The sequence below is a fragment of the Crocuta crocuta genome, unplaced genomic scaffold (genome assembly GCF_008692635.1).
Source record: "Crocuta crocuta isolate KB4526 unplaced genomic scaffold, BGI_CrCroc_1.0 scaffold271, whole genome shotgun sequence".
Classification (NCBI taxonomy): Eukaryota; Metazoa; Chordata; class Mammalia; order Carnivora; family Hyaenidae; genus Crocuta; species Crocuta crocuta.
In genome coordinates, this window is record NW_027527824.1 from 4,023,309 (window position 1) to 4,030,033 (window position 6,725).

Here is a 6,725-nt window from a genome sequence, read left to right on the forward strand (position 1 = left end):
TTTTGGTCACCAAGCCTCCACTCGCCCTGTAGGAGGCCGCTACACGCCATTTTCTCTGTGAAGAAACGCCCTTCTTCCTCATTCCTTTCCTTTCAGGGAAGGGTGACTCCACCTCCAGAGGCAGTCATGTGACCAGGAACTGGCCAATCAGAGCAGTGCAGCTCCGGGGCATTGTGATCATTTCCACGACGGATGCTGCGAAGCTTGGTCAAGGGAGAGTGGCCTTGGGTGGGTTTGTTTGGCTACTGGAGGAGAAAAACGCTAACTTTAACGTGCTGGACCTTAATTGGTGAGGACAAAGGTCTGGGCAACTAGGGGCAACATGGGAACCCGAGACAAAACGTATGGAGCAGGGAGCCCGTGTCCTGGAGACGTTGTGTGCGGCCCTCAAGCCCACTGTGCCTGGAGCCAGACCCCGGATGTCCGGATCAACGGGCCAGCACCTCGCTTTTCACTAAAGATAGTTTTGTTTCTTTGGTTACTTTTGAACAAAACTGGTACAGATGTTAGTTCCAGGAGTGGGAATGTCCAAGTGGCAGACCAGCCTGCGTGGCGGGGCAGTGAAGACGCTGCACCCCGGGCTGAAGGGAGGGAGCCTTGTACAGAAGTGACCTTCAGGAAGGCACGCTTGGGGAATGACATAGCTTAGGGTGAACCTGGCCTGCCTAAGAGCAGAGGGCTTTTCCATGAGGCTTGACGAAAAGAGCCGCTTTCTGTCTGGGACCTGAAGTCCAAAACAGCTGAGAATCCAGAAAATACGGAGGCCTGCAGGGTTGGAAAGCTCAGTTATCTTTCCCAAACCCCAAGTTAGTGGGAATCAGGGCAGGAAAGTGGGAAACCGTAGAAATCAGATTGAGACCTGGGAACACGTCAGTCCCTTTGACCCTTCCCAGTCACCTCCTGTGATGAACCCCTGCTCCTTGAAAGACATGCAAGGGGATGAGGAGCAAAATAATCCCCTCCCACTCCAAGGCCATTGTTTGCAATGACCTTAGGAAGGTGGAGTCCAGGATGGAGGCCTGGGAGGGTGTTGGCTAGGGGGACGGCAGAGCCCTGGCCAGGTTGCACACTCAAGGACTATGCCGCAGCAAGAGCTCTGGCCTCAGGTCCTAACCCCTGGACCAGTCCCAAAGCAAACACCAACAGCCTATTAAAGACCCAAGAGAATTATTCTATAAGAGAAACACCCAATCTATCAAATAATCTATGCAAGGATGCCATCATCTAAGGCAGTCCTCAGGTCCCCACTACCTCGTTAAGTGGAGAGCTCCTTTCTAGAGGCTACCTCTTCCCCGGTGTCCATCTCAAACACAGCCATGGAAGGCAGCGGCCGAGGGATATTGCTCAGAAAGCACACTGAAGGAGAAAGAACTTTGCTGCCCATCAGGTGCTGAGAGTGGCGTGTACTATGGGTCGGTACCCTCTGTATACGTTGTTTCCCATTCTCTTGCTTAGCACACTTACTCTGTTCTCTCCATTATATACTGTTGACATCGTAGGGGGCAGAGAGGGGATGTCTCTCTAAATGTATCAGACAAGGGTTACCTGCCCGTAAGAGGCCACATCTGGAAGTGACCAAGAAAAAGGTACATCTTGTGGGGTGGGATTACATGGTGTCTACAGCATGGGTTCTGGGGACAGACTGCTTTCTTTGTCCCCGCCCTCCTCCACTTCACAGCTGGATGATAAGAGCAAGTTACTTAATAACGTAAATGCTACTGTTCTCTCATCCATACGAGATGGATAATAATGATACACATAGACACTTCGGGTCATCCCCCTGTGACCACCATCTTGCTCCCACATGGATGCTGAGACAGAGGTCAGCGTGCAGAGAAAAGTGGAGCTGGAGGTGGAGCAAGATCAGGTATGGCTGTCATTGTATGAACCCCTGATTCAGTTATGTCTGAGTCCAGCCTGATGCCTTCCTGGCCACTTTACATGGAGAATACATTTCCTTTTCACTTACGTGAACCTGATAGGTTTTTATCACTTGCAATCAGAAAAGGCTAGCTGATAACACCTACTGTATGTGTTAATCACTGTATACACACCCTCTTTCCTGGCTCCCCCCTCCCCCCCATCCCGGGAGGTCAGAGTCTAGTGCCAGACAGACAGGTAATGCAGTATGGAAAGTATGAGATGGGGAAGTCTAGAGGATCACGGGAGCAAACATAAAGTGGATCCGGTCTAGGTATGGGGATCCGGTGAAGCTCCCTGGAGTAGGTAGCATCTTGGCTGAGTCCTGGAGGAAAGGTCAGAGCCAGCTGAGGGGGTAGAGGATAAAGTGACCCATCCTGTGATGGATGGTCAGTCTCTCAGTCACTGGAGGTTTTAAGAATGTGCTGGAAAACAACTTGCTGGAAATGTTGAATAGGGGGTTTACGTCTTGACAGGCAGTTTACATGCAATCTTTTCAGGGGCGAATATAGCCCTTGACGCCCCCATGGTGGCCTCTAGGGCAGTATCACAACCCCGTGGTTCTTCATTGCTTTGGACTGAGCATGTGTTTTGTGTGGCTCATGCCATGCTTAAAATTTTAAAAACTTGTTGCCAATATTTATTTACTTTTATTAAATTTTCTTTTTCTATTTCAGAGAGAGAGAAAGTGAGAGCAAGCAGGGGAGGGGCAGAGGCAGAGGGAGAGAGAGAATCCTAAGAAGGCTTCATGCTCAGTTCCCCCCCACACCCTTCTTTTCTCACAGTTAGTTACCCATTTCTGTGCCTTACCTGTGAGCGCCTATAGGAATTTGAATTTGTGAGCCCTGCTTTGACTAAGGATGTGCTGGCCAGGGATTGGACTGTATGTGCTGGTGGGTGATGCTTTAGGGAATGAAATAAACCTGAGGGGGTGAATGCGCATCTCTGGCTCCTTTCCCTCTGGTGCTGGTGGGTGTGGCTTACATGGGCCGGGCAGATTCAGAGACTTGGATTTGAACAATAGGAGCAAGGTGGGGCCTATGTGGTTTTATGCCATTCAAGGCCACCTGGCCCTGCAAATGGACGCTTGCACGTGGGCCAGGTTAGCTTACTAGGGTTCTGTAGTGGAGTTTGGGGGCAAAGCTGTGGCTGATAATAAAACATTTCTTTACCTTGCATTCCTCCTTTGTTCATATTTCATCTCTTTAAGGACTCTCCCTAGGGGCAACCTTCAAGGTATTCCTGGGTCCCCAGGACAGAGTCTGCCAATAATAACGTCTGTGTATGTGTTTGACATTTGTTCTTTTATTCTAAGTTTGGGTTAGATTTAAATGTTATCAACTTCAAGGTGTTATTGAAATCCCAAATTAAGGTCGTTCATAATAATCTTGTACATAGCCTTCCCCCAGCTTCACTGAGGTATAATTTATAGACCTGTTTTGAGTGCGTAGAGCTCAGCGTGTCTTGACCAGTGCATACCCTCCTGTGAAGCACCATTATAGTCATGATCTGAGCATTTCCGCCATCCCAAAGGTCCCCTGCGCTCCTACTTGTCATATCTCCCACCGCTGCCAGTCCCCGGCAATCACGGAATTGCTTTCTTGTCACCATAAATTAGATTTCTGTCTTCTGGAGTTTCATACAAATGGAAGCATACACTGTGTACTCTTCTTATCGGCCTTATTTCACTCAGCACAGTTTTTTTGTTTTTTTTTTTTTTGAAATGCATGCATTGTGCTGCATATACGATCAGTTCATTCCTTTCCTTTTTCCTGAGCAATATTCCACTGACTGTACAGCTACACTATGGTTTGCTTCTCTCTTCTTCTGTTGATAGATATTTGGGCTGTGTCTAGTTTTTGGAATTACAGATCAATCTGCCACGAATGTCTAGGTGTGGGTCTTTGTGTAGACGTATGTTTTCCTTTCTCTTGGGCAAGTATCTAGAAGTGGGGTTGTTGGAAGTCTGGTGTACATTGGGCTCAGTGTATGTTGGGTCTAGAGTATGTTGGGTCTAGTATGTAGGTAAATGTATCTTTACCGTTGTTAAGACACTGCCTAATTTTCCCAACACAGGTGTTGTACTGTTTTACACACCCACCGGCAGGGGACGAGAGGCCACTTCACGGGCTGTATGGTGCACGAGTAGTGTTCCGTATCCTTGCACCACTCAGCATTTCATTCTTTCAGATTCCAGCCATTTTAATGAGTGTGTAGTGGCTTCTAATTGTGGTTTTAATTTGCATTTCCCTGATGACTAATGATGTTAAACATCTTTTCATGTACTTATTGGCCATTCATATATCTATTTGTACATAATAGCACCCTGATACCGACTCTCTCAGCCTCTAACAGAGGCAGTAGAAGATGATACAGAAAATTAATTCACAGCACAGCGAATCAGTTCTATGAAAAAGACTGATGAAAAGATGTAGGTATGAGAGCGAGGAGAGCTCACATCTGATCTGTGTCGTTTTCCCAGAACTGAGCAACTGGGATTGGGGGGGGGGGAAGGGGGGTCTCAGACCCGTTTCTGTGATGGGGATGCTTCAGGGCTTGGCTACTGGCCACCTCTCTGTTGGGCTCCCCTCTGCTGGGCACATACCTGTGGGGTGGATGGTTGGTAGGTGGATTGGCTGACTCTGAGCCTCGCTTCCTTTGGTTAGGTTTCCTTGTTCCTGGGCATAAATTCTGAGCCTGCCTGGACCCTCCAAGCCCACCGAAGCCAGCTCTGCCCTTGGCTGCCGAGTCGATAGGAGCAAAATCCTGAGCCTCGGTTTCCCCATTGCAGTTGAGGGTAAGGCTGAAGGACCGACATGCCCAGCGCTCCCTTGGGCAGCTGGGGAGCTGGGCCATAGCACGCTGCTGGTGGGATTCAGTCCTGTGAGGCTGTCAGTGCGGGGCACGCAGATCTAATCCTGACATCACTCAAGGCTTTAACTCGGCCCGGATGAACTGTGGGACCTGCACCCATCAGGTCCTTTATACCGATCAGTCTGTTCAGTCTCGAAACCGCTTTGATTGATTTTCATTTCAGTGACTAGGACTGCTGTCTGACGGCACCAATCAAAATGAAATTTGGCTTCCGGAAGACTCAGCTTAAGGATGGAATGTCTTGTTCTCTTTGTCAGTTTGGCTTATCTTCCATTCCAGGAGCTCATGGATTTGTCATATGCATCAAAGTGCTTGAATCTTCTGCCACTAATTGGCTGTGTGATCAACATGACACAGTGAAAAAGTCACTGGTTTCAGGATGTACCGGAACCTGTATTTTGTCACGGCTCTGTCACTTAGAAGCAGTGTGACTTTGGGCGAGTCTGTAAGACCCCAGTTTTCTCTGTAATATGGGGAGAGTAAAATTTACTTCACAGTATTTTTTTCCGATAATTAAATTTGACAATGGCTATGATGTTGAGGTATCCTTGTAGTTTTTACTGGCTCTGGCTTCAAGCTTCTGCTGTGAAGAACGATGAGGCTGGACCAGGTGATCTCTCAGGGCCACCCTGCTCTGAAATATGACTCTGGGAAACACAGCAATGCTCTTGTCCAGAGCATCAAGTAACTTTTCTTCACAGCATGTTACTAAGTCTCAGGAGAGGAAGACACAGCATGACACGTAACCAAAAAAATCCAGGTTTCTGTAAATTTGAGAAACTTCCGACCTTGACATCAGCCAGTGTGACATCCACAAAGTACTACCCTTGGGCCGAACTACTTCCTCCTTCCAGCCACCTCTCTAGGCAGCAGCACCCACCAGTGGGCCCATGTGTTTGGGTACATAATTAGCTCAGACAAAAGCAAGTCTTAGAGTCGATGGTCACCTCTGTCACAGACTTGGAGAGGGTGCCTCATGGTGACTCAGTTTCCCTTTCATCTCAGAAGTCCCACAAGCCTTGCTCCTTCCCTCCTTGGTGTCGAAGCTGCAAGTTCTCCCCTCAACCGGCCTCTGAGGTCCTCCAATAGGACTTGCAGATGTGTAGCAAGAATTATTATTAATTAGTGAAAATATGTGTAATCACATAATTGGAGTGTATAATTGATGCTTCGCGGCTGCAGGCAGAGATGGGGGATGCATAGATGAAAACCAGGGAGAAGGGGTTGCCGTACCATATGGACAATGCAGAGGGTTTAGCACTCCTGGGACCCTGCCGAACACAGAGTCACCAAAGGCCATAGGCTGGGAAGCCAAACAACTCAGAGGCAGTGGGCGAACAAGCCAGAAGCAGAGCTGCTTCCCCCAGGCAGTTGCTTCATGCCCACATTTGGAGGCCGCTGGCATTTGCCTGCAGCAGCATGAGCCTTCTGGTGAGAGTCCCCCACCCATGTCCAGATGTCTGTAGCAGCCGAGAAACAGGTAGCCTTTCACTTGCAGCTGGTTTTCTGGGCTCTCTCCTTGGGTTCTTCTATTTTTGAGTCCTTGATGCTCTGGAAACACCCAGGCAGGGCTCCCACCCCCTCTCTGGTCTCAAGGGCCTGGGTTATTATAGATGAGATGTGACGTCTGAGATCCATTTGTTTCAGGGCTGGTTGGGTGGAAAGGGAGGAATAAGGTAGCGCCTGGAGTCTCTCCTTGGTCTCTTGCACTCAAGGCTTCCTCTGCTCAATTGACGATGTGGGAAGGTATGTGGCCCTGGGGGGGTGGGGAAGTGGGGGGGAAAGGAGCTGGGGCAGGATGGGACAGGAACTGGTGTGGGCAGTTCTTGGGAGGGAAGAATAACAACGATGACAGCAATAATAATAGCAGGCACCTGTGTTGAGTGCTTCCAGTGTGTCAGGCGCCATCTGCCTTAGTTCATGTCATCATC

General features: G+C 49.0%; 1 long non-coding RNA gene across 3 annotated transcripts; it reads left to right on the forward strand.

The window, feature by feature from the left end:
* Positions 1-200: 200 nt before the first annotated feature.
* LOC144243003 (uncharacterized) lies at positions 201-5,329 on the forward strand. Of its 3 annotated transcripts, none has more exons than XR_013338514.1 (4): positions 201-289; positions 1,500-1,586; positions 1,740-1,867; positions 4,587-5,329. It is a non-coding gene; the product is annotated as an uncharacterized LOC144243003 (long non-coding RNA). The 3 variants fall into 3 exon arrangements; XR_013338515.1 differs by lacking the exon at positions 1,500-1,586 and having other exon boundaries at positions 4,587-4,717; positions 4,958-5,329; XR_013338513.1 differs by lacking the exon at positions 1,500-1,586.
* Positions 5,330-6,725: the final 1,396 nt, after the last annotated feature.